We start from the raw sequence: 27,369 nt of genomic DNA on the forward strand, positions 1-27,369 counted from the left end.
AGAAGCAAGGCCAACATCGAAATAAATGATGAGAAAGAGGAGAAAGATGATGATGGTGGTGTTGGTGATGACAGAGCCAGCACCAATCATCTCAGCAGTTGTCAATTACCAAATGCTTACAATGAGCCATAAGCTGTACTAAATGGCTCACATGTTATAGCTCGTTTATTCTCAACATGATGTCCACACTGATTCCTTTTAAAGGGAAGTCCCATCTTGTTCTCCTGTCCTTCAAGCATTTTATGGCCCCCTCCCTCTTGACTCATTTCCTCTCTGACCTCACCTCCTCCTTATCCCTTCTCCCATCCATCTCATTAACTTCAAGAGATGTTGGCTATTCCTCCAACATGAAGGCTTTGCACTGTGTATTCCTAAGTTAGGAAACTCTTCTTCAGATGTCACAAGCATCCTTCCTGCCACCTTCTTAGTGAGTCCTTCTCAGACTGATCTGTTTAAAATTGCATGTCCCCACTCCTTCAGCCCCCTTTACCTTACTCTTTCCATAGCACTTACCACCTTCTAACATCCAATACTTAATGATTTTTTAAATTGTGTTTCATCCACTAGATGGTAAGGTTCATGGCTGTATCCATGGTATCTAGAAAGATGGTAGGCATATAACTGGTGCTCAATAAATATTTTTTAATGAATATATAAGTGAATTTCATCCTCACAACAATCCTGAAAGATAGGTGCTGTAAGTATCCTGCTCTTACAAATGGATAAAGTTTAAAGAGGCTGCATTTGCCCAAGATCACAAAGGAGAAATTGCTAGAGAGGAGATGTGAAACTAGGACCCAGTGGCACCAAAGCTCATAACAATTCATGACCTGCTCTGTTGTGATTTGTAACAGTTTGGGGCCTTTCTGCGGAAATAACAGATGTAACAATTAAAGTTTAGAGGTGGAGCTGTATTTGGTGCAGTTGCAAATAGGGGAGTTACTGGAAGCTGGTGAGAAAAGGAAAAACCATTTTTGTTCCCTGTGGATAGGGTAATTCTTAATGTTTAGAGCAGTTGATACCATTTCTTGAATGCTCATTTGTTAAGAAGTTGGACTTTTTGGAGTACTACACTGATGGAAAATTAATCAAGGCTTAGCAAGTCATATTTCTTTGGGGTAAGTAAGTCAAGGGCCACTTGGAACCTTAAATCGCTTAAGAATTTCATCCAGTATGATCCTGCTATATGAAGTTAAGGGTCCAAAGACACCGCATGTCATGCAAACATTTCCCCAGGATTCTTAAAGGCTTCTGTAGATAGCACATTGCATTAACTCAGCCTAATGACCACTCCAACATTCCTCCATCCAAGACTAAAATGAATAGAACTCAACTCATGCCAATCTCACTATGCCTAAGGTGGCTGAATGTGCCTTGGGGACACTTGGTAAATATTAAGCAACATACTTGAGGCTGAGCTTTCAGTGGGTCAAAGTGTTTAGTCTGTGAGGCATTCATTTATGCGGTGTTTGGCCAAACCAAAAAGCAAAGTTCAAGGAAGAAAGGACTGAACAGAAAGAGACTCACATACTTTGACAACAAACTTATGGTTACCAAAGGGGTCAGGTTGGCAGGGGGAAGGAAAGGACTGGGGGTTTGGGATTGGCATGTGCATACTGCAGTATATGGAATGATTGGCCAGTGGGGACCTGCTGTACAGCACAGGGAATTCTACCCAATATCCTGTGATAGTCTACGTGCAAAAAGTATCTGAAAGAAAACAGATGTGTACACGTGTATAACTGAATCACTTTGTTGTACAGCAGATATTGTCACAACATTGTACCTCAACCGTACTTCAATAAAACTTTAAAAAAGAAAAAAAAAGGAAGATAAAACTAAAACATTTTCTCTGGAAAAAGTTTGCAAACACCCTTTGAAAATTGTCTGAAAAACAGTATACAAACAGAAAACATCTTTTGGCAAGTAAGTGAGGAACTAGGTGGGTGAGATGTTTCTTAAGTTTCTAATACAATTTAAGGATAAGAAATAAATTTGGTGACTTGACTTTTTAAAGTTCACTCATTTTAAATAATGAATTTTAAAGTTTCCAGAAAAATCACATATGTGTATTTTGCTGGTGGGAAAGTCTGAACTTCTAGGCTAAGAACAAAGAAATTAACATTTATATTAGAAGGCGAAAAGGCATGATACCCTTAAACAATTTGAGATTCATTTTTTATTCCTTACATAAATCCCTGTCTACTTGGTTACTAAGGATGGATGGAGCCAGAGAAGTAACACAAGGATCAATCCATGTATCCAGAATGACTGCTTGAATTGCAAACATGAAAATTCCACCTAAGCTTTACTGAAACAAAATAGATACTGGCTCAGTTATAAAGGCCTCACACTCTTAATGCAAATATTTATTTATCTAGGGATACTTGGCAAACCAACGTCTGAAAAGCATATTGTGGTAGAAACAATAGACCAGGGATAGAGAGGGAAGTTTTAGAAATGGGAACGGAGGAGCACAAGTAAAACATGAATAGATACATATTAAAGACCAGCTACAATTAAGTGTTCTCATCAATATCTGCAATCATCTGATACGTCATTGGCTGTGATGACTTAATCAGACCAACCTAAGTGAGGTAATGCAGTGCTTCACAATGACAGAAAATCACTTTTTCTAAAAGTCTACCATGTTTTGGGCACTTCACATTTTCATCATAATAGCCAGCCTTTGGTAAGAGCCTTCAAGATTGAACCACCCACACATTATTTCTAATCCTTACAAAGATACCCTGAAATAGATGTTATCTCCATTTTACAGATGAGAAAACTGAGATTTGAAAAGGTTAAATAATGTGGTCTACATTACTTCGTTAGTAAGCAAATCAGAATCCAAACCTAGTTCTGATTCTAAAGCCCCACATATTTCTGATTTGTTACCTGGCTGAAACAATATGTCATAATGTTAAGTGACTTACAAGGCTCCCTACGGAAGGAGCTACTGAAAGAATTCACATGGAAAATTATGAACAATGAGAACATTCCCAAACTCATTCTATGAGGCCACCACCACCCTGATACCAAAACCAGACAAAGATATCACACACAAAAAAGAAAATTACAGGCCAATATCACTGATGAATACAGATGCAAAGATCCTCAACAAAATACCAGCAAACCAAATCCAGCAATACAATAAAAGGATCATACACTATGATCAAGTGGGATTTATCCCAGGGATGCAAGGATTTTTCAATATCCACAAATGAATCAGTGTGATATAACACATTAACAAACTGAAGAATAAAAACCATATGATCCTCTCCATAGATGTGGCAAAAAGATTTTGACAAAATCAAACACCCACTTCTGATAAAAACCCTCTAGAAAGTGGGCATAGAGGGAACCTACCTTGACATAGTAAAGACTATATATGACAAACCCAAAGCTAACATCATTCTCAATGGTGAAAAGCTGAATGAATTCCCGCTAAGATCAGGGTCAAGACAAGAATATCCACTCTCGCCATTTCTATTCAACATAGTTTTGGAAGTCCTAGCCATGGAAGTCATGGAAGAAAAAGAAATAAAAGGAATCCAAATTGGAAAGGAAGAAGTAAAACTATCAGTTTGCAGATGACATGATACTGTACCCAATAAATCCTAAAGATGCTATCAGAAAACTGTTAGAGCTCATCAATTTATGTGGTAAAGTTGCAAAATACAAAAACTAATACCTAGTAAATCCTAAAGATGCTACCAGAAAACTGTTAGAGCTCATCAATTTATGTGGTAAAGTTGCAGAATACAAAAATTAATACACTGAAATTGATTGTATTTCTATATACTAAAAATGAATGATCGGAAAGAGAAATTAGAGAAGCAATCCATGTATCATCACATCAAAAAAGAATAAAATACCTAGGGATAAACCTACCAAAAGAGACAAAAGATCTGTACTCTGAAAACTGTAAGACACTAATGAAAGAAATCAAAGTTGATACAAACAGATGGAAAGATATACCATGTTCTTGGATTGGAAGAATCAATATCATCAAAATGAGTATGCTACCCAAGGCAATCTAAAGATTCAATGCAATCCTTATCAAATTACCAATGGCATTTTTCACAGAACTAGATCAAAAAAGTTTTTAATTTGCATGGAAACACAAAAGACCCCAAATAGCCAAGTAATTCTGAGAAAGAAAAAATGGAGCAGGAGGAATCAGGCACCTCTACTTCAGGCTATCCTATAAAGCTACAGTCATCAAAACAGTATGGTATTGGCACAAAAAAACAGAAATATAGATCAGTGGAACAGGATAGAAAGCCCAGAAATAAACCCAAGCACCTATGGTCAATTAATCCATGACAAAGGAAGCAAGGCTATACAATGGAGAAAAGACATTCTCTTCAATAAATGGTGCTGGGAAAACCGGACAGTTATATGCGAAAGAATGAAATTAGAACATTCTCTAACACCATACACAAAAGTAAACTCAAAATGGATTAAAGAACAGATGTTCTAAATGTAAGAATGGATACAATAAAACTCTTAGAGGAAAACATAGGCCAAAGACTCTGATATAAACTGCAGCAATACATTCTCAGATCCATATCCTTAGAGTAATGATGATAAAAATAAAAATAAACAAATGCGAGCTAATTAAACCTAAAAGTTTTTGAACATCAAAGGAAACTGTAAACAAAACAAAGACAACCCATAGAATGGGAGAAAATATCTGCAAATGAAGCAGCTGACAAGGGCTTAACCTCAAAAATATATCAACACCACCTGCAGCTCAATATCAAAAAAACAAACAACCCAATAACAAAATGGGCAATAGATCAAAATAGACATTTCTCCAAAGAACACATATGGATAGCCAAAAAACACATGAAAAGATGTTCAACATCACCAATTATTAGAGAAATGCAAATCAAAACTATCATGAAGTACCACCTTAGACCAGTCAGAATGGCCATCATCAAAAAATCCATAAATAATAAATGCTGGATACTTTGATAGGGGTTTCATTGAATCTGTAGATTGCTTTGGGTTGTATAGCCATTTTTATAATAGTAATTTTTCTGACCTGGGAGCATGCAATATATTTCCATTTCTTTGAATCCTCTTTAATTTCCTTGATTAATGTTTTATAGTTCTCAGCATATAAGTCTTTCACCTCCTTGGTCAGGTTTATTCCCAGGTATTTGATTTTTTTGGGTATAATTTTAAAAGGTATTGTATTTTTGTATTCCTATTCTAATATCTCATTGCTGGTATATAGAATGTGACTGATTTCTAAATGTTAATCTCATATCCTGCTACTTTCCTGAATCTGTTGATCAGTTCAAGTAGTTTTTGATTTGAGTCCCTAGGGTTTTCTACATATAGTATTATGTCATCTGCATACAGTGACAATTTTACCTCTTTTCCAATTTGGATACCTTTTATTTCTTTCATTTGTCTGACTGCTGTGGTTTGTACTTCCAATATTATGTTGAATAAAAGTGGTGAGGGTGGGCATCCTTATCTTGTTCCAGATTTTAGTGTGAAGGCTTTCAGCTTTTCTCCATTGAGTATTACATTTGCTGTGGGTTTGTCATAAATGGATTCTATTATATTAAGGTGTGTTCCCTCTATACCCACTTTGGTAAGAGTTTTTGTCATGAATGGATGTTGTACTTTGTCAAGTGCTTTTTCTGCATCTATTGAGATGATCATGTGGTTTTTGACTTTTCTTTTGTTAATGTGGTACATGAGGTTGATTGATTGTGTATGTTGAACCATCCTTGTGAACCTGGGATGATTCCCACTTGGTTGTGGTGCATGATCTTTTTCATATGTTGTTGGATTCAGACGGCTAAAATTTTGTTGAGAATTTTTGCGTTTAGATCCATCAAAGGTATTGGCCTATAGTTTTCTTTTTTGGTAGTATCTTTGTCTGATGTTGATATTAGGGTGACAGTGGCATCACAGAATGTCTTTGGGAGTACTCCTTCTTCTTCAACCTTTTAGAAAAGTTTAAGGAGGATGGGTATAAGTTCCTCCTTGTATGTTTGGTAGAATTCGCCTGTGAAGCCATCTGTTATCAAAACAGACATACCAATGAATGGAACAGAATAGAGGACCCAGAAATAAACCCAGACACCTACAGTCAATTTATCTTTGACAAAGGAGCCAAGAATATAAAATGGGAAAAAGACAGTCTTTTCAGTAAGTGGTGCTGGAAAAACTGGACAGCCACATGTAAATCAATGAAACTGGAACACACCCTCACACCATGCACAAAAATAAACTCAAAATGGCTTAAAGACTTAAACATAAGACAAGACACCATCAAACTCCTAGAAAAGAATATAGGCAAAACATTCTCTGATATCAACCTTACAAATGTTTTCTCAGATCAGTCTCCCAAAGCAACAGACATAAAAACAAAAATAAACCAGTGGGACCTAATCAACTTATAAGATTTTGCACAGCAAAGGAAACCATAAAAAAAAAAAACAAAGAGAAAACTTACAGAATGGGAGAAAGTAGTTTCAAATGATGCAACGGACAAGGGCTTCATCTCTAAAATATACAAACAACTTCTACAACTCAACAGCAAAAAAACCAACAATGCAATGGAAAAAATGGGCAAAAGACCTGAATAGACATTTCTCCAAAGAAGATATACAGATGGCCAACAATCACATGAGAAAATGCTCATCATCACTGATTATTAGAGAAATGAAAATCAAAACTACTATGAGGTACCACCTTACACCAGTCAGAAAGGCCATCATTAATTCGTCCACAAATAATAAATGCTGGAGAGGGTGTGGAGAAAAGAGAACCCTCCTAACTGTTGGTGGGAATGTAAATTGGTACAACTACTATGGAAAACAGTTTGGAGGTACCTTAGAAAACTAAATATAGAACTACCGTATGATCCAGCAATCCCACTCTTGGGCATATATCCAGACAAAACTTTCCTTGAAAAAGACACATGCAGCCACATGTTCACTACAGCACTATTCACAATAGCCAAGACATGGAAACAACCCAAATGTCTATTGACAAATGAATGGATTAAGAAGATGTATCTATACACAATGGCATACTACTCAGCCATAAAAAAGAAAAAATAATGCCATTTGCAGCAACATGGATAGAATTAGAGACTCTCACACTAAGTGAAGTAAGTCAGAAAGAGAAAGACAAAAACCATACAATATCACTTCTATCTGGAATAATCTACATACAGCACAAATGAAACTTTCCACAGAAAAGAAACTCATGGACTTAGAGAACAGATTTGTGGTTGCCAAGGGGGAAGGGGAGGGGATGGGATGGACTGAGCATTTGGGGTTAATAGATGAAAACTATTGCCTTTGGAATGGATAAGCAATGAGATCCTGCTGTATAGCACTGGGAACTATGTTTAGTCACTTATGATGGAGCATGATAATGTGAGAAGAAAGAATGTATATATGTATGTGTGACTGGGTCACCATGCTGTGCAGTAGAAAATTGACAGAATACTATAAACCAGCTATAATGGAAAAAAAATTAAAAAAAAAGAAATAATAAAGCAAGCATCCTTGCTTTGTTCCTAAAAATAAGAAGAAGAATAAATGCTGGAGAAAAGGGAACTCTATTACACTGTTGGTGGGAATGTACATTGTGTAACCACTATGAAAAACAGTATGGTGGTTCCTCAAAAAACTAAAAATAGAACTACCATTTGATCCAGCAATCCTACTCCTGGGCATCCATCCAGAGAAAACTATAATTTGAAAAGATACACATACCCCAATGTTCACTGCAGCACTATTTACAATAGCCAAGACATGGAAAAGACCTAAATGTCCATCAACAGAGGAGTGGATAAAGAATGTGTGGTACATATACACAATGAAATATTACTCAGCACAAAAAGAATGAAACAATGCCATTTGCAGCAACTTGGATGGACCTAGAAACTATCATACTACGTGAAGTTAGACAGTGAAAGACAAACATCATATGATATCACATATAAGTGGAATCTAAAAAAAAAGGATACAAATGAACTTATCTGCAGAACAGAAAGAGACTCACAGACTTCAGAAAAACTTACGGCTACCAAAGGGGACAGTTGGGGGATCAGGAGGGAGGGACTATAGGTTTGGGACTGGTATATGGAATGATTGGCTAACGGGAACCTGCTGTATAGCACAAACTCTACCCAGTGTTCTGTGATCATCTATGTGGGGAAAAAATCTGAGAGATAATGGATATGTATATATGTATGACTGGGTCACTTTGTTGTACAGCAGAAATTATCACAATTTTTTAAATTAACTATACTTCAATAAAACTTTAAAAATTTATGAAAGATATAAATAAGCCAGTAAGAGAAATCAGCCACTGTAGGTTATACTTTTTATGATGAACAACTGAGAAAAGTAGGCCTTGAAAAAGCCTATGGCGGTCATTTAAACATTGAAAAACATTTTTTTTTGGTGTTGCTTCAGAGAAATAACAAGTAAGCAAATGACATCATTTTGCAGTGAGATGAAACCCCATAGCTGTGTATACGTCTGTGTCCGTATTTTCCATACCAGAAAGGGCATTTTTTTTTCTAATTTTATTCATTCTAGTATCTTATTTCCAAATATGCATAGAATATACAAGAAGTGAAAGGCTCCCCATCTTTGGCATGTTAGAGGTAAACTGCCTAATTTCAAAACATAATTGTGGGGGGGAGGGATATATCAAGAGTTTGGGATTAACATATATACACTACTGTTTATGAAATAATTAAAAAGGATCTGCTGTATAGCAGAGGATAATCTACTCAATAATCTGTAATAACCTATGTGGGAAAAGAGTTTGCAAAATAATGGATATATGTATATGTATCACTGATTTACTTTGCTGTGCACCTGAAACTACCACGATATTGTAAGTGAACTATACTCCAATAAAATGTTTGAAAAACCATATTTCCAAGCTTTGTGCTTATAAGAAAAGTCATTTACCTGCCACATTATCAGCCTGATCATTTTTTAAACTCACAAGCATTATTTCCTGCCTTCTTCAGCAAGAGTTACTTGAGAGAGGGCACCATTCCAGACAGAGTCATGGCGTCAAGGTCACCCCATGAACTTGAGGGCTCAGGAGTGTGCAGGAACAAGTCTGGGGCAGAATGGGCTTCTCTCCACCCACCTTTGGGAGCTGACAGCCTGTGGAGAGCAAGTGATGAATGCCACAGTCCTCAGCCAACTTTGTGCTTTTGGACTTTACAAAAACAAATAAACCTAAGCTTTTCAACTGACTAGAACTGCTTAAACAACTTTATTAACGTGGCTGCTTTAGAAGGTCCCTGGGCAGTTTGTCTTTGGGCTGTAGATAAGATACCTTGCAAAGAGCAAAGCCATTAATATTCATTATTATAAACATGGGAATCACAAAGAAATATGGCAATTGTAAACAAGATAATTATAACATGGATAGTTTTTATTGGCTAGAAAAATTAACTTGGTTTTCTTAAAAACATTCATTTTATTTTTAAGTTTGAACTTCAAAAGCTTAAATATTGCCTGGTACAATTACTTAACAGAAATCTCATAACACCCCTCACATTTCTTTCCTTAGTGATTAAATATTTTTAATGGCTTCTGGAACTTCATGAGCTTATACAAATTCACTTTGAATATATTTTTCTCCTCATCAATAATCTCAATGTACTGGCAAAGCAATATCAAGAAATAATGTACTCTTGTCATATTTGATAAGGTGAGAAAGAAGAGAAAGAAATAATTTTTAGTGAGGGGTATTTTGATCTCAATCACATTTATTGGCTAAAAAGCTGTATAATGCATTCAGGTCAGAGTTATTTGTTTAACTGGCTACTTTCAATATTAATCAGTTAGGCTTGGTACATATTATTTGCATTTTGAAACCTATGATTACCTTTTCCAAACTAAAAATCAAAATGTGTCAGAAAAGTTCAGGTACACTTAAATAGAGATGAAATATTTTCAGTTAGAATTGTTCTTGGAAAACCAGATCATGTACCCAGAGAGCTTCACTCTAATCCAGACGTGTCAGTCAATGTAGAGATTAGCTCTTAAAGACAACTTCATCCAGTTCTAGTTTTTGGCAGCAGAGCTACACACAAGGTGTCAATGGGACCTACAGCTCTCAACCATGCTTAAGTTAGGGCTGACTCACTCCATGCAGAACAAGCATCCTCCATTCAGCCTCACTGTGGCCATTATGTCACCTCATGGCGCCAATCTAGACCAGACTTAGGGTAGCCAGGGTAAGCCAGAGTCCCTCTTCCACTTTACCTTTACCCCTGAGCTTGGGGGAAGTCATAGCCAGGGTGGCAATGGTGGGGTGAGAGGCTAAGGCCAACTTCTACTGCTTGGTTCCAACATCTCTGCCCACCAACCTGTAGGTTGCTCTACTTCCTGGAAGCATGTGTACTCTGATTGTCTAAAGGATTTAGAGTTAAGTTATTTGCACTGACATTCATCAGTATTTGTTTTCATATCCATTTTTCCCTGTGACTATTCCACAGCTGCCTTTCTTCTTCTTTTTTTAAAGCCATACCTGCAGCATATGGAATTTCCCAGGCCAGAGGTCAAATCAGAGTGCGGCTGCCAGTCTACACCACAGCCACAGCAACACCAGATCTGAGCCGCAGCTTGAGGCAATGCCAGATCCTTAACCTACTGAGTGAGGCCAGGGATCATGCCCACATCCTCACAGAGACAAAGTCAGGTCCTTAACCCACTGAGCCACAAGGGGAACTCCCATAGCTGCCCTTCTTAAACAACACTCCCCAGCATTTACAAAACTGATGACACATTCATAATTACTTCAATGAATGTGTACTGAGCCCCAGGTGTTTGCTAGGAAGTGAGCTGGAGGCTGAAAATATAAAGCCAACTCAAATGGTAGAGTCCTCACCTTGGATGGACTTTCAGCTTATTGGGAAGATCACGACACTGTTCTAGGACCACTGGAAGGGTACAGACAGAGCTCACCGGAGATTCTGAGGAGGGAGGGAGTATCCACACCTGGGAATAGGTTAGGGTAGTGATTAAGGACTGAGTCAATGCAGAGGAAGGGATGTGAAAAACACTTGCATACATTATTACCACATCAATGAATACATATTACTATAATGATATTAATATTACATCACATATATTAAACAAATATGCACTGCACTTGAGGCTGGCGACGGCAGCCAGGGGGTGAAGACCCTGTGGTTTTATCAACCACATTGGGATGAACAGAGACATGAAATAACCATCCCTTGGGCTCACTTCTTCATGGTATATAACACCAAATTCAGACTTGTTAGATCAGATTGCTGTGTGGTATAGAAGACCAGCCTGTAGGTTGAGCTCAGCCTAGCTGGGTTCAAGTCTTGCTGTGCCATTTAGAGCCAAGAGAATGTAGATAAATTGCCTGAGTTCCTGTCTTCTCATCTGCAGTAAGAATACCAGGGTAGGGAGTTCCCTTTGGGGCTCAGTAGTTAACGAACCCGATTAGGATCCATGAGGATGCAGGTTTGATCCCCGGCCTTGCTCAGTGGGTTAAGGATCTGGTGTTGCCGTGAGCTATGGTGTAGGTCACAGACGCGGCTCAGATCCTGTGCGGCTGTGGCTGTGGCTGTGGCTGGCAGCTGTAGCTCCGATTAGACCACTAGCCTGGGAACTTCCACATACCACAGGTATGGCCCTAAAAAGCAAAAACAAAACAAACAAACAAAAACAACACAACAAACAAAAAAAACCCCCCAGAATACCAGGGTATGTAACATGCTCTGAAGATTCCCACTTTTATCGGATATTCTGAAGGACATTCTATAGCAATATAACCAGATTATAATCAGCAAAATGTCTGAAGTTCTGCTGGGCTTGCAGAAAATCTCCAAGGGGTTTAATGATATAAAACAGTGATATAAATCTAGAAGAGTGAGTGGTGAGCAAATGAATGAACCGCCATTGCCCTGGAGCCAAATGTTGAACTCGCACCCAGATCAGAGGCAGAAACCTGGGGTTCCATACAAGGAGGCTGGGGATTAAACATAAGACCTTCTGGAAGCTAAAATCCTTAAAGGGACTAGAATGGCCCCAGGTGAACAAAAATACAGGTGGAGAGCTAGATTCGGTCTGTGGGTCATAGTTTCCTGACTATTGACATAAGATAATAACAATGCTTAACATATTTTAAGCTTTATGATTTGTAAAACCTTTTCTATGTGTTATCTAATTTGATCTGTATACAACTCCTGTAAGCTAAGTCAAAGGTGGAATAGCCCTTATCCTGTTGGACACAGTGTACCGCCCATAGGACATGTGGTAACAGAAATATGAATGTTAGGTATAAACCAAAGAAGATAAGATACTATGCTATAGCTTCATAGAAGAAGAGGACAGAAAAGTTGAGGAAAGGTTGGAAAAGCTTTTTTGGTTGCCACTGTGAACATCCATTGAACTATCGACAAAAATGAAATAAACTATTTCAACAAAGTCATGTCCATTTCCTTCCTTCTGCTTTACTGCAGAAGCCGGCAAAAGTTGTGACTCAACACAGTGCCACCGGTTACCTTAACTATGCTGTTTCCCTGGCAATGGCCAAAAAAGAACAGAAAATTCATGCACACCTGAACTCACAATGTACGAGCATTTCTTCTTCCCACTTTGTATGTGCAAGAAAGCCTCCCTCATGTGGCAGGATTTACACAGCATTGTAGACCTGGACTGTAGCTCAGAAATACCTTCATTCAATTGGCCTTCATTCATTTTTTTTGGCCAAGCCCATGGCATGCAGGCCAGGGATTGAACCCACGCCAAGCAGTGACCTGAGCCACAGCAGTGACAGTGCCACACCCTTAACCCTCTGCCCACCAGGGAACTCCACTACTACATTTTAAAGTGGAATCAAGAGAGATTCATAGGGATAGATAAGACTATAAAAAATGGTCCTGCATTAGCTGCTAAAGATATAAGGCATTATAAATATCATGTAGATATCACTCTCAAGGACGCATAATCCTATAAAGACAGAGCACTGGCTGACACAGATAAGAGCTGGTGCAGAAAATAAAGGAGAAAAATGAAGAGGGAGGGGGTGTCATTGTGACTGCCATGTGAGGTGCTGGTGTCACACATTCCATGTGACATCTGATTTTTTTTTTTTTTTTTTGTCTTTTTGCTATTTCTTTGGGCCGCTCCCGCGGCATATGGAGGTTCCCAGGCTAGGGGTCTAATCGGAGCTGTAGCCACTGGCCTACGCCAGAGCCACAGCAACGCAGTATCCGAGCCGCGTCTGCAACCTACACCACAGCTCACGGCAACGCCGGATCCTTAACCCACTGAGCAAGGGCAGGGACCGAACCCGCAACCTCATGGTTCCTAGTCGGATTCGTTAACCACTGCGCCACGACGGGAACTCCGACATCTGATTTAAATATCATGACTCTGCCACGAGGTTGTATTTGTATTTTGCAAAAGAGGAAGTGGAGATTCAGCAGTGCATCTCAGGCCTGCTAGCTGGTGAGGGGCAGAGCTGAGGTTTGAATTCAGGTCTCTACTGGCTCCAAAGTGCTTTTTACTGAACACCCTGCTTCCACCACAGGGTGCTCTGCATTTGGGGACAAGTGTAGAAAGGAAGGATGAGGAGAAAAGAAAATCAACCTCCATCGTGAGACATCGGATGATAGATGTTCATGCATTTGACTGAACTTAACAAGGGGGCAGTATTTTAACCCAAGTTGGGTCATTTTTAACACTCTCTTCGTCTAAACTTTAAAAAAAAAAATTTTTTTTTGTCTTTTGTATTTTTAGGGCCACACCTACCGCACATGGAGATTCCAAGGCTAGGGGTCTAATCGGAGCTACAGCTGCCAGCTTACACCACAGCCACAGCAATGCCAGATCAGAGCCGCATCTGTGACTTACACCACAGATCATGGCAATGCTGGATCCTTAACCCACTGAGCAAGACCAGGGATCAAACCCACAAACTCATGGTTCCTAGTTGGATTCGTTTCTGCTGCGCCACGATGGGAATTCCTCTAACCATTTTTTTCAACAATAATCATAACACATATATTTCACACATGGCTAAAAATTACTAAACAAAAATATTTCAGCTCACCATGTACCCTCTGTTTCACCATTTTAAATTTAAAACACAAGTAAAAATTCCAGGTGATCACATCGTACGATAGAACTGAAGGAATTTGTTTCTTCATCTCTAGTCCTTGGGCTATTACTGTTTATTTTGAAACTATTTAAATGTCAATTACATAGTCCCCCAAGGCCTGGGGATACAAACAATTCTCAAAGCATTGAACATCTAGAGAGGGATGGGAGTTTGTGGTTAGCAGATGCAATTATATACAGAATGAACAACAAGGTCCTACTATACAGCCCAGAGAACTTTATTCAATATCCTATGATAAATCGAAATGGAAAAGAAGGAAAAAGAATATACGTGTGTATAACAGAATCACTTTTGTGTACAGCGGAAATTAACACAACATGGTAAATCAACTATACTACAATTCAAAAAAACCTGCAAAGAACAAAAAGAGAAGCAACAGGAAACAAAACAAAACAAAACACAGAACGTCCTTCAAACCTCTAGGAACTAACTGGAAACTAAGACATGCTGCTGAGTTCTGTGTGCTGGAACTGACAGTATAGAGGGGAATTCAGGTGAACTTACATTTATTAAATGATACAGAATACAATTTGCTGATTTGAGCCTGAAAAATATCTGACTAAAACTCAACAGTACTTGCAGCCATTGTTTAGAACTTGAATCAACAAAATATATTTTTTAGGGGTAGCTTTTTATTACCGAGATTCTTTAGAACAGGCATGATGATTTTAAGACCCACTGGTTTTTACTGGTTTTATTATCGTTTTTGGATTCTCTACAGACAATGTGCCCCCTCGTGGCCTGCAGAGCCTAGGACGGACTAAGGCCAACATCTTGTCCTTGGTACGTCTCTGTACTGGAATTTTGAGAAAACAAGTATGGACGCCTCTTCTTTCGGGCATGCTCCATTAGCACACATGCCCTGAGCTCCCCTGGCTTTACTGTGGTGGGGTGTCAAGATGATCACGGCGGGCTATGTGTGATGTTTGCACGTACGTGTGCCCCAAGGAACAGGGGAGACTCTGCAATGTGGAAAGCACACTCAACATAGCTAGTCATCTGCAGAGTGACTAAGAGAGGAACAATGCTCCAGTGTTCCAGAAGATTCTCAAGGGACCTCACTGGTCTGGGGAAAGCCCTGTAAAACAGAATGGATAATGACAGGGCATCTCACCAGGCACAGGGACTCACTATGGCACCATATTACCATATCTTCTCAAGCTTGCCAGCTTCACCTCTGACAAATTCAGACAGACTCCCAGGGGCTCCTCAGGCTGGGAAGTGGCTTAATTTTAGCTTTGGCTCCTCTGGCTGCAGGTTCACTCCATGGAACCGCTGGTCAAGATCCTAAGTGACGTCACCACTTGAACTTAGGCCATGGGACCATTTGACTCACTCTTTAACGCGGTTAATGCCTTTTGGTTAATTGAGCTCTGTTTGCCTGTAATTTTCAAAAAGGCCCCAGGAAAGAAAGACTATTATTAGCTCCATTTGATGAATGAAGAAACAGAGGCTTAGGGAGGATAAGAAACTGGTACAAGTTCAGGGAAACTGCAGGGATAGAGCTGGAGCTCCAAGATAACTCTAATGCTTAAGTCCATTCTCTTAACCTTTACAGTATGTTTATGAGCAATAAAGGAGTTAGAAATTCTCCCTAAGACAAACACAATTTCAAAGTGATAAATGTAGCTTAAGGTTAAAGTACAAAATAAAAGGTACAGATTTGTCTCTCTGTACCATTTGTGAAAATATTTTGACCCAAGAACCTTAGATAGGAATTCCCATTGTGGCGCAGTGGAAACAAATCTGACTACTATCCATGAGGATGTGGGTTAGATCCCTGGCCTCATTTGGTGGGTTGGGATCCTACGTTGCTGTGGCTGTGACATAGGTGAGGAGCTGTAGCTCTGATTCGACCCCTAGCCTGGTAACTTCCATATGCTGTGGATGCAGCCTTAAAAAGCAAAAAACAAAAGCAAAGAAAATAAAAACTAAAAATAAAATTAAAAAAGATCCCTAGATAGAGGGCCAGGGTAACAACATCCAGAGTCTTAGTCCACAAAACAAACAAACAAAGGTTATAACTAAATATATATATATGAGATAAGCCTGTTTTCAATCAAAAGGTGAAGAAAATCACTTTCTTTTTTTTTTTTTTTGTCTTTTGTCTTTTTAGGGCTGCACCTGCAACATATGGAGATTCCCAGGCTAGGGGTCTAATTGGAGCTGTGGCTGCTTGCCACAGCAACGTGGGATCCAAGCTGAGTCTGTGACCTACACCACAGCACACAGCAACACCGCATTCTTAACCCACTGAGCAAGGCAAGGGATCAACACGCAACCTCATGGTTCCTAGTCGGATTCATTTCTGCTGCTCCACGACGGGAACTCCAGATCACATATTTGAAGCATACTTGGTAGAGATTTTATGTTCTCATCTGACTAATAATAATTTGTCTGTAAACTGCTTATTTATTTATTTTTAGGTTTCATTGAGAGCTCCTGGAGAAATTCCCAGCAGTGCTAGGATTATCCACGGCCACCTTTCATCCAGATCCTCATTTGGCTGGATGTGTGTTACCTGCAAAGTCAGAGACTGGCTAGCTTCTTGCACTTTCCTTAAGGCCCTCACCTGTCCTGTGTACTGGCAATTCCAGCAGCAACATCCTCAAGGCTGGAGTCAGGTCACTTTGGAGGCTGGCACCCAACAGAACCCCTTCACTAGCCAGCGATTCCAGCCCTGGGAAGCACTGAAAGCATTTGTCTTTTAAGAGTCCACAGCTCCATTTTAAAGGATGGCTTTAAATGCATTTCTAGGTAATTCAGCCTATGTCTGATATTTATGATTCTTTAAAAGCATATATAACGTTGCGTTTATAGGATCTGCTATGGTGACACTCATTTTTTAAATTTATTTTTTATTTTTGGCCATGCCCACAGCAGGCAGAAGTTCCCAGGCCAAGGACTGAACCCCTGCCATAGCAGGGACCCAAGCCCCTGCAGTGACAACGCCAGATCCTCCACCTGCTGCGCCACCAGGGAACTCTGATGCTCATTCGGTTTAATGAAGTAAAATAAGGTCAGTTCATGCTCATCATGTTCTTTCTCTGTCTTTCCAGTAACTAGTGGAAATGACAGTGCTGGCACTTCTGCTGGCACCGTTTTTGTTCGAGGTTCTTTCACACACACTTGGACTTCCACAACAAATCAGGGAGACAGACAGAGCAGGTATTGTCTTCTGCAGTTAATGGATGAGAAAATTGAGGGGTAAAATGTGGAGGAGGAGTATTGGATCTGTAATTTGAAAGCTTCTACTCACAGTGGGCTGGTACAACAGCTCTCTCTCTCTCAAAAAAAAAAAAAAAAAAAAAAAAAAGGCCCCACGTAGCTGATTTTCAGGTGTAAGGAATTCCTCCACAGACGTTTTAAACTACCGACACAATACTACTGCATCTGTGGAGGTGGGGAGATGTGGAAAGTTAGCAGCACAAGCTAGCTCTGGTCCACAGAGTCCTTAGCTCCTAACCCAGTGTTCTTAATAGGCCATCACGGTATCAATTTAAAACCCCTTTCTAGCCTGAGGTCCTTGAGAGGGAGCCTCAAGACTGTAAGTACAAGGACTTACTGTGTAACAGAGGGTAATCTATTCTATACAGTAATATAACCTATATGGCGAAAGAATCTGAAAAGGAATGATACATGCATGTGAACAACTGATTTACTTTGTTGTACCCCTGAAACTAACACAACTTTGTAAGTCAACTATACTCCAATGAAATTTATTAAAAACAAACAAACAAAAAATACATGCAATGCATGGTTGTCTTGTGGGAAGCTTGGCTGTAGACCTTTCTTCCGGTTGTGATGATTGCACCATGGCACAACCAAATGGATTCCAGAAACTGTCCCTACAGTGATCCAGGGATCAGAACCATACCAGGATGTGTCAGAGAGCACCAGCTCCTACCACTCCCTTTGTACTGACGTGGTACTTTTCAGCCTAAGACCTCTGAGCATCTTCCAAGCCTGCCTAACCATCCATTTTACAGATGGGGGTGGAGGGGAGGGGGGAAAAGTCCTGGAAATCAGACCACAAGCTCCAGATCATACAGGACATGAGAGCTTGACAGTCGTGACTGGGGGCTTCACCATTGCACCAGGATACCTTGGCCATTACTGGGAAAAAAAAAGAGACTTCTGAAAATGTGCCAGGAAGTCCAGGACTCCCATCAAACACAACATGAGAGGTGGGAAAGCTGTGGGCCAACACTTCTCCTATAGGCCATGTTTGGGTTGTGGTTTTCAAACTATGCTTTGTGGAGCCTCAAGGGTCCTAGGGTCTCAGGGACATGGAAGGTGGGAAAGCATAAGGGCGAAAGACTCTGGACTCTCCCCCCAAATGTGAATTAAAGCATTCATCTCTTTTATGTATTGCATGTCAGATTAAGATTTCCTTTGAAGAGAGAGTTCTATGACTTAAAAAAAAAAGTTGGAAAACCCTAGCAAAGACCAAAGTCTAAACTGTTAATTTTCAAACAAGGCTCCTTGGTGTGACATACTGGCTCTTGCAAAACAAAGGGAGCCTCCAGGCTGCTCTTTTCCTATGATCCAGCGAGACAGTCTATGTGCAAACACACTGAAAAGAGTGTGGGGGTAGGGACACAGGGCCTTTTGCCTCAACCTGATCCATTTTGAAAGCAATTGGATGCTGTGGTGGTGTTTCCATCCTATGACTTCCCAAACGGTCCAGGCACTCTGGGTCCTTAGCTGACACCCTAAAGGCCAGCCATGATCCCCTGAGCAAATGCACAGAGGTAGCTTCCTTCCCACACTTGCTGGGGTGACACGTGCGCAGGCCGCACAGACCCATAACAAGGCTTCTGTGAAAACAGACAAGGCAACTGGGCATTGTGATGAACAAATACCAGTTTGTCCGAACTGCAAACTCGCAGTCACCTTCTAATGTACTGCTGGCCAAAAGTCAAAGAAGCAAAGAAAATCGTTTTATAATTATCCCAAGTAATTCAACTATTTTAAATAGTAAAAAACACTGAGCAGACTGCTGAATATTCTATAAAAATCTACATAGGAAAGAAAGAATATATATATAGAATATATATATATATATATATGTGCATATATATATACATAAAACTGATTCACTTTTCAGTAAACCTAAAGCTAATACAACATTGTAAATCAACTATATTCCACTAAAAGATTTAAAAATAAATAAGTAGAAGGAAGAAAAAAGACCTAGGGGCTGTGCCAATCAAAACGTATAGCTTTAATTTGCACAACACTATACTAACTTTGGGCCTACTCAGAACCAATATTAAATACTAAATATTTCCTGAGACAACATTAGAAGCTCATAGGTGAGGACAGGTCTGATATCGAAGCACATATATTTTTTTAAAACAGATATTCATCCTGAAGCTACAATGGAAAAGTGCATAGGAAGAGAATATATACATAATCGTGTGTTCCTGTTATGCCTTACAGCATTTAAGTACATGATGTGTAAAGCGTTTCAATGTATGTTTATCTATGTGTGTATATATTTATACTGTCCTTTTTAAGATTAATAAAATGCTCTATAACTTCTTGCTGGAATAAAATATAAAATAACAGTCTTTAAAACTGATACTCCTTTTTTTTTTTTTTTTTTTTTTTTTTGACTGCTCCCACAGCAAATGAAAAAGCCAGGGATCAAACTCAAGCCACAGCAGTGACAATGCTGGATCCTTAACCCATTGAGCCATGAGGGAACTCCAAGACTGATATTGTTATTTAAAAAGAAATTAAATAATTATAAAATAGTCAAATCATATAAAGTGACTGTGAATTAAAACATTTGTGGAATCCAGGTCAGAACAGTCAGAATACTATGTATATTAGATAAGAATTCCTTTTTTTTTTTTTGGCTGTGCCTACAGCATGTGGAAATTCCTGGGTCAGGGATCACACCTATGCCATAGGAGTACCTGAGCCTCAGCAATGACAACACTGGTCCTTAACTGTTAGGCCACCAGAGAACTTCCCAGGAAGAGCATTTTTTCTTTTTTGTCTTTTTGTCTTTTTAGGGCCACGCCCATGGCATATGGAAGTTCCCAGGCTAGGGGTCCAATCAGAGCTGTAGCTGCTGGCCTTTGCCACAGCTACAGCAATGCAGGATCTGAGCCACATCTGAGACTTACACTACAGCTCAAGGCAACACCAGATCCTTAACCTACTGAATGAGGCCAGAGATCGAACCTGCGTCCTCATGGTTACTAGTCAGGTTCATTAACCACTGAGCCATGACAGGAACTCTGAGGATTCTTAAATATTTCATTTTTCTCTAGATTTTTAATGAGAATGTGAAATGAATACAAAAAGATATGAAAAGTAAAGTGAGGATAAAATGAAGTCTTGGTGTATTGAGGCCAACCTATTTCACTTTCTTCTAAGACTATGTGCACTAAGATATAATGCTTAAATCATGCTGGTTGCAAGTGAATTAAACACACTAAGGATGGATGTTAGAGTCTTTCTAAAAATCCAGAACACAGACAGCGAAGGAAAATATGCCTCTCTATTACCTTCAAAGCTTACATTTGACCGTGCTTGCCAGGCACGTAAAAAGTTAATCTTTAGCAAAGCTAGTATGCCTAAAATAGTTAGTCTATTGTTCTCAACAAGTTATAAACCTGGATTATGGAACTGTTAAACACTAGAGATCCAAAACTCAAATACACAAATTCTTTTGCACACATTTTCCCCCTCTGCTTTACTTTTCTTTTACAGAGGCTCAGATTTTATGACTGAGGGATTAATAAAAAAAAAAAAAGAAAAGAAATGCAAACTTCTCTGAGGCAAAAAGCAAGTGCTAACAGACATATTTTAAAGTGGCATACCCTGTCTTCCTTTTAAATAATAATTTTTTTGTTGCTCTGTTATACTGAAGTGCTTCATGTTCAAACATTCTATTAACATTACATTTAGCTATACAGAAAAAAAGGAAAAAAGCTACTTCAAGAACATGGCTAAATGTCACCTCTTAATTTTTCTAGTCTGTACAATAATGGACAGAAAAATAACAAGAGTCTGGAAAGTATTCTCAACATTATCATTACAATCCTGAAAGGTTGGTATTTTTATCCCATTTTACAGACAACCTCAATCCCAAGATGTTTCGCCCTTCTGGGACTTGAACTCAGATATTCTAATTTCAAGACCATTTCGCTTTCCCTAGTCCAAAGTGTTTTCAAAAGATGACGTATCTCCAGGTAAAAGAAAATACAGGGATGCATAAATGTTAAAATTTACAGAGATATGGATAAATTAGGAAAGAGTTATCAGCTTTTCAATAAAAGATTATACCAGATTAAGACGCCAGCTCCCAAAAGTCATTTAAAGAGGCCTACACTTGTCCTCAGCATTTAGGGACATTTTCTGTGAAGATAAAGTAGCCTTGCATACAGAACCAAGTTTGGTAATGCATTAAATCTACCTGTACTTCAACTGCAGTGTCACATCTGCCTCTAAGGGATGAATGGATGTAAGTCATGATAAGCCTGAACAAAGGCTTGAGGCCACAGTTTCAAGCACTGCACAACAGATAGTGTATGACTGACCCTTGAAAGGATGGAGCCAAGAGATGAACTCACTTGGCGTTCTGCCTTGGGGCACTTTTCACAATACAGCTCAGGAAGTGGAGTCTGAGGAGAGAGCAGTTTTGTTTTGTTTTGTTTTGTTTTGGCAATTCTTTTCCCTTGATAATCTTTTCCTTTTTCTTTTTTTTTTTTTTCTTTTTTTTTTTTTTAAGAGCTGCACCTGCGGCATATGCAGGTTCCCAGGCTAGGGGTCCAATTGGAGTTACAGCTGCTGGCCTACACCACAGCCACAGCAACACCGGATCCGAGATGTGTCTGTGACCTACTCCACAGCTCATGGCAATGCCAGATCCTTAACCCACTGAGTGAGGCCAGGGATCGAACCTCCTAGTTGGATTCATTTCTGCTGCGCCTTGATAATCTTTTAAATTGAGGTATATCTACAAGAAAATGCACAGATTGTTGGTGTACAGTTGGATGAGTTTTTAACAAATGTATACACTTGTGTCACTGCTACCCCAATTAAGATGGTTCCTCATGGTCCCTTTCCAGTCAACTTTTCTATCTTCTATCAGTTATGAGTTTTGCCTGTTATAGAACTTATTATACCATATGAATATGAGCTGTTGTTGCTCAACATAATGCTTTTGAGATTTTTACTTTTTACTCGTTGGAGAGTGCCATCAAAGTTACTTGTGCAATATTCTGGGAAGACAAGTGACCTATCTGGGGACAAGTCCTTAATTTAATCATAAATCACAGAACTGAGATCTGGGTGGCAGATTTGGCAGGGACTTGTTAGGCAGGGTATTAAAGATGCTGCATAATGGAAGAACCCCAGAAATAGGCACAGAGGTTCCCTTGAGCCTTCAGCAGAACATGAAGCAAAGTGTACATGAGGCCTAGCCAAAACAGCTGCTCTGGGAGAAGAGTTTCTCAAGGCTGCACACTGCCTGGAGACAGGGTTCCAACCAGCCAGAAAAAAGAGACCTTGTTGAACTCTCCCAAGATTCAGTGGAGACCCTCAAAGGCAATACCTTATCAGGACTACTCTAGCCCTAGAGTAAGGACCACTCTAGATTGGCCCCAGTGGAGCCTAAAGCCACGGCTGGATCCAGCACATCTCCAGAAGATTACGATTCCAGTAAAAATCCATCCTTCTCTAAAGGAAGACAACAGCCAACGTTTTCACATTGTCACATCCACGATGTCCACCATCAAATAAAAAGAGTACACACAGAGTTTCCATTATGGTTCAGTAGGTTAAGAACATGGCTAGTATCCAGAAGATTCAGATTCGATCCCTGGCCTCGCTCATGGGTTAGAGATCCAGTGTTCCAGTGGCTATGGTGTACGCCGGCAGCTGCAGCTTTGATTATACCTAGCCTCACGACTTCCATATGCCGCAGGTGTGGCCTTAAAAAAAAAAAGAGTATGTGTATGGTCTAGCTGACACATTGTTTCCACTTGCCTGACATGTCTTTCTCCTACTTTTAGGAAGACAAATGTAAAGCAAGGGGATTTTTTTCCTATAAGGAACATATTCCATTTGGTTTCACCAAGGCCCTCAACACTCACCCGTGGCCAAGTGACCAGAGAGGTAGAATGTCCTACTTGGACACAAGGATGACACATGACTTGAATTGGGCCATTGAGAGTCCTCTTTGGTACTTATTCCCTAAAAATATGGTCATTTACGCACAGATTTCGAAATCAAAGTTATGATTACCAAAGGGAAAAGGGGAGGGGAGAGAGATAAAGTAGGAATCTGGGATAAAGATATACACACTACTATATATAAAACAGATAACCAACAAGGACCTATGGTATAGCCCATATTCTGGAAACTGACTCCAAGTTCCGTAATAACCATTACGGGGAAGAATCTGGAAAAGAATGGATATATGCATATGTATAACTGAGTCACTTTGCTGTACACCTGAAACTAAGACCACATTGTAAAGCAAATGTGCTTCAATCAAACTTTAAAAAAAATGTGGTCATTCAAATTAGTGTGATGTGAAGGCAAGGGTGCTCATGACGTCACACCTGCTCCACGAACTGAGATGGTCAAGATATGAGGAGGTAGAGAGGCAGCCGTGATGCTGCCATTTGTGTCCCAGGATTTCGTTGTGTCAAAAGGCCTTTGCCAGCTTGGTAGGGTGGCATTCAAAAGTGTTCCACTTCTAGATTATTAAGCAGTAACAGTCTGACAGGGCTCAGGGTAGTGTGTGAAGCTTGTCTGTGCAGACTGTGACTGTAAGTTACTGGTGAGAGAGTCAACATTTGATAGCTGAAAATGGATAGTCATGGCTCTTTGTTAAAGAGCTGTATTATCTTGGGCAAATCTCTTAGCTCTCTCTTTCCCCCCTCCCCAACGCCGTAAACTGAGAAGGCAGACTTTCTAGGGTTCTTTCTAGCTACAAAATTTCATGAGTCTATGAAATAAGGGACTTTCCAAAGTCAGCTAGATAACAGGCTAATGCTGATTTATAAAAGTGTCTTGTTCAAGCCAACAAAGAAAGGGTGTAAGATGAGAGATATAGGAATCCAGTGACCAAGCTTGAAGGAAAAGCTCATATGGTTTCCCAATGACCCCATTTGCTGATCCTTAGACCAAGTTTTCTCCTTTTGTTTACAAGGCTGAATTAAACCAATTCTATCGCCCAGTAGCATGGGCTCAAGAGGAACTCAGTGTGAACAAGGCACAGACTGAACTGAGCAAGGGGATTACTGTTTTCCCTCAGTCCTCCTGTCCCTTGAAGGTTTTGAGCAAATCCTCTAATCCCTCCTCAACGTTCTAATATGTGAAATTACACATAGTGATTTAGGACTGATGTTACAAGGAAAAAGGAGAAAAGATTGTCCAAGTATCTGGATAAATATAGTAATGATATCTGTTGGCCATCTATGCATTCGTTAGAAAGTCCCACAGTGAACAAACACTTGCTTTTGATCCAAAGGTAGCTTCTGATTTGTTTCCATGAAAATAGATGTTTAGTGGGAGTTTTTTTTTTTTTTTTTTTTTTAGGGCCACACCCGAGGCATATGGAAGTTCCCAGGCTAGGGGTCGAATCAGCTACACCACAGCCACAGCAACATGGGATCCGAGCCACGTCTGCCATCTACATCACAGCTCACAGCAACGCCAGATCCCTGACCCACTGAGCAAGGCCAGGGATCAAACTCTCATCCTCATGGTAGGAGTTGGGTTCATTTCCACTGAACCACAACTGGAACTCTCTTAGTGGGAGATTCTTATTCTATTTGAAAAGAGACAATGCTGCTCATCTTTCAGCCTTGAGATCAGAGAAAGGCTGGCTCTAAGAAGTTAGAAGGAAATATGAATGAAGACAAAGTCAAGCAAGCTATGAAAGTACTGGCCATCTCTTTGACCCGATGGCCTATTACTTCTTCAACGCTGGGTGATAATGGTCCTAGTACCATGGCCACTGAACCTTTCCTCTTTCAAAGGGTAACAGCTGAGAAGGGGCTTCAAAGTGCCACAGATAGGAAATACACAAACTGAGAATTCTGAATTTAAAAACTCAAGATCTCTGAATTTTTTTTCCCTTTTGGTAAATGCTATGCTAGAAAACTCATTTTCTTTATAAAAAATCTTTAATAAATAAGGTTTTCTTTTTGTCTTTTCTGGGGCTGCACCCACAGCATATGGAGGTTCCCAGGCTAGGGGTCTAATCAGAGCTGTAGCTGCCAGCCTACGCCAGAGCCACAGCAGCGCCAGATCTGAGCTGCGTCTGTGATCTACACCACAGGTCATGGCAATGCCAGATTCTTAACCCACTGAGCAAGGCCAGGGATCGAATCTGCAATCTCATGGTTCCTAGTCAGATTCATTAACCACTGAACCATGATGGGGACTCCTTTAATAAATCAGTTTTATCTTCATTTGCCTTTGTATGAAAGATATCCAAGAACATCTTTTTTTCTAACTAAGAGAAGTATCCAAAATTTTTCAAATTCCCACAATTCAAATATAACTTTTTTTAAAAAAGTGGACACATTTTTTCCAGTCTTTTTTGTTAGTTTTTAGTGCGAGAATTATTTCAAAGTGTTTATTATTACTAGTAGTCTTTTGCTTTTTAAGGCCGCACCTGCAGCATATGGAGGTTCCCAGGCTAGGGGTCGAATTGGAGCTGCAGCTGCTGGTCTACACCACAGCTCACAGCAACGCCGGATTCTCAACCCACTGAGTAAGGCCAGGGATCGAACCCATGCCTTGTGGATACTAGTAGGGTTCATTACCACTGAGCCACTACGGGAATTCCTCAAAGCATTTTATAATCATCATCTTATTGACCGCTTATAACAACTCTATGAGGTGGGTATTATTCCTACTTTATAGCTAAGCATTACACAGCCCTGCCTAACCCCAAAGCCTATGCATTTAAGCACTACACTTTCTTGGATGCATGTGTGTGTGTGTGTATACATAAATATGTAAATGTGTGTGTATATATGTATATGTATTTATACACACAGGTTTATATACACATTTATGTGTTCAATTCTACATTCATATATGTGCAAATTTTCATAATTATACCCTAAATGCTGTAACTATAGACAGTATTTTGTAATTTGCATGTTTTAAACAACTTATCAAGGGAAAGTTGCCAATTAGGTCACAGAAAGTCACAAACTGAGATAAGAAAGATCAACTGCTATTTGCCAGGTGTTGAGCTCCCAGAAGTGAGATCCAAGGGGACAAAAATCTTGAGAATGTTTCCTGACATGAAAAGAGATCCATGGCTCAGGCCAAGAGAAACACTCGACTCAGGATCCTTGACGTGGCAAGCTTTTGGAGCTCTAATAGAATGTATTGGGGTGGTGGCTTATTTGTTTTATCCGGGAGTGGAATGTGCTCTGAGGTCATGCCTACTTGGTGTGAGGATTCTGGGACACGGCTCCATAAATCACAAGGCTGACTCAACAAGTGGAAGCAGCATCTCCACCTGGCCCCGCAGTGCTGAGCATGGTCCTTGAATATTTTATAAACATGATGAATGACTCTTACACATCCTCATGCAGCTCAACCTGCAGCCTCACTGACTCCTGCAACTCAATAGTTCACAACAAACTCTCCTTTGTTCTCCTTATCCACGTTATTAATTTTTATGAATGTTAATTGTTATTCTCCTTATCCATGTTATTTCCAGTTTCCTCCATCTCTCTTGTTTCAAAATCATTGTCAACATCATTATCCCAGTTTCTCTGGCAGAAAATCCAAACCCACTTTTCTCTCTCTCCTTTTTGGTCATCAAATTCTATTATTTCCTTTTTTGGGGGTGGGGAGGGGCCACTCCCAAGGCACATGGAAGTTCCCAGCCTGGGGGTCAAATTGGAGCTGCAGTTGTTGGCAGGATCCGAGCCGCGTATATGTGAACTATGCTACAGCTCATGGCAACGCCAGACCCTTAAACCACTGAGCGAGGCCAGGGATCAAACCTCCATCCTCACAGTTACTAGTCAGATTCATTTCCACTGAACCACGATGGGAACTCCCAATTCTTGCTTTTTATATCCTGCCATCAACCCCTTCATTTTTCTGCCCATTTCCTTGACCCTGGTCAAGTTCCTGATGACTGACACCATCCTTTCATTACAAGCAGCAGCAGGGGGGAAGGAG

General features: G+C 39.8%; 1 protein-coding gene and 1 long non-coding RNA gene across 30 annotated transcripts in view; one reads left to right on the top strand and one right to left on the bottom strand.

The window, feature by feature from the left end:
* Positions 1–27,369, bottom strand: part of THRB (thyroid hormone receptor beta) — a 461,170-nt gene that overhangs the window by 298,300 nt on the left and 135,501 nt on the right. For 9 of the 29 annotated variants that reach the window (XM_084987234.1, XM_084987240.1, XM_084987233.1 and 6 more), the window contains exon 2: positions 10,909–11,018. The exons of the other annotated variants lie outside the window; for them this stretch is intronic. The gene's annotated coding sequence lies outside the window, so the exon portion shown is untranslated. The remainder of the gene's footprint in view (positions 1–10,908; positions 11,019–27,369) is intronic. 29 annotated transcript variants of the gene reach the window in all.
* LOC146397218 (uncharacterized) lies at positions 13,141–17,465 on the top strand. The gene is made up of 2 exons (XR_014822516.1): positions 13,141–16,048; positions 16,478–17,465. It is a non-coding gene; the product is annotated as an uncharacterized LOC146397218 (long non-coding RNA).

This window comes from Sus scrofa, chromosome 13 (genome assembly GCF_054392235.1).
Source record: "Sus scrofa isolate SSC_HxYL_T2T_F1_AM1 chromosome 13, Sscrofa_HxYL_maternal_Yorkshire_Landrace_v2.0, whole genome shotgun sequence".
NCBI lineage: Eukaryota > Metazoa > Chordata > Mammalia > Artiodactyla > Suidae > Sus > Sus scrofa.